Source organism: Halyomorpha halys, unplaced genomic scaffold (genome assembly GCF_000696795.3).
Source record: "Halyomorpha halys isolate HHAL.00 unplaced genomic scaffold, Hhal_1.1 Scaffold287.1, whole genome shotgun sequence".
NCBI classification, from domain to species: Eukaryota; Metazoa; Arthropoda; class Insecta; order Hemiptera; family Pentatomidae; genus Halyomorpha; species Halyomorpha halys.
The window spans coordinates 114,722-115,959 of record NW_027111053.1 but is presented as its reverse complement, the minus strand read 5'-3'; the positions used below and the strand labels follow the sequence as shown (position 1 = coordinate 115,959).

Below are 1,238 nucleotides of genomic sequence, written 5' to 3'. Positions count from 1 at the left end.
TCAAATCCTTCCCGCATCCAATCGTTACAATCCAAAATCCTACGTAAAATCCTTGATGCTCCTTATTACGTCACAAATAAACTCATTCATAAAGAATATGTTGAAGATGAGTAAACTTTCATTTTTTTTTTTTTTTTGAGGAAAGTAAGACAAATTTTACGATTTTCAGAATTTGGGAGGTCCTTACTATTATCGGGATTAGATAAGGGGCCCATTTAAAATGTTTGTTGGAAACCTCTGGACTAACATATCATTCCATTTTTTCCTCTTCTAAAATTGTGAAATATATTTTTTAAACGATCTTTTAAAATATTATTTATTTCAATAATTTTGGAACTCTCTGTCTCATGTGACACATAGATTAGCACTCGATCAAGATAGGGTAGAATCACTTGCCCTCGGTGCCAGAATTCAAAGGCCGTAAATTTCAAGGGAATGTTAATTTCATTTCAAGTACAAAATATTTATCTTTTATTGTATACATAACAGAATAATTCATATATCCAAATACTATTCATTACTCATCTAAAGCACAACATTATATTCAGTAGAGCTGCCTATTTTCTTTTGATTTTTTTTTACAATTAGTCGTTTAATAATAATAAAAATTAAGGGCCGCTCCGGGATTTGAACCCGGGACCTCCTGCACCCAAAGCAGGAATCATACCCCTAGACCAAGCGGCCTTGTGAAAGGCGATGCGATCACGTGAGAAGATGGAATGGGATACATGTACGTCTGGTGGGAACAGCTTTTCTTAGTACAATAGCCAAGATGCTTAGTACGAAGTACTAGGGTATACTCATTACAAATTGCTTTATTAATATGATATAAACGTGGGAGTAGGCAGCTCAGTGGTAAGGCACTGTGCTGCTGACTCCAAGGACTGACTCCAAAATCTCAAAAGAGATTTTTTTTTTTGCTGACTGTAGCCGTGAGTCAGCCCTGTAGGTTCAGAAGCTTTCCGGAGCTTAGCCTCATGAAGTGGGCACCTTTGGTCTAGTAACAGTACATCTTTACAAAGGACTGCAACCCTGAATTTTCATGAGTTGTAACGGTATATTTTTTTAAGATATAAGTTTTGAAATTTTTTCTTAAAATGCGTGAAGCGCAAAAAAAAAAAATGGAAACAGGTTAGACGAACAACGTGGTTGTGTAAAAACTGACTTATTTTGTTTTGATCAATTTCAATAACTCAATGTTTTACTCTTAAAACGTTGAATCACATTTCATAAAATAT

At 34.7% G+C, this 1,238-nt stretch overlaps 1 non-coding gene across 1 annotated transcript; it reads right to left on the bottom strand.

The window, feature by feature from the left end:
- Positions 1-612: 612 nt before the first annotated feature.
- Positions 613-684, bottom strand: TRNAP-UGG (transfer RNA proline (anticodon UGG)). The gene has a single exon. It is a non-coding gene; the product is annotated as a tRNA-Pro (tRNA).
- Positions 685-1,238: the final 554 nt, after the last annotated feature.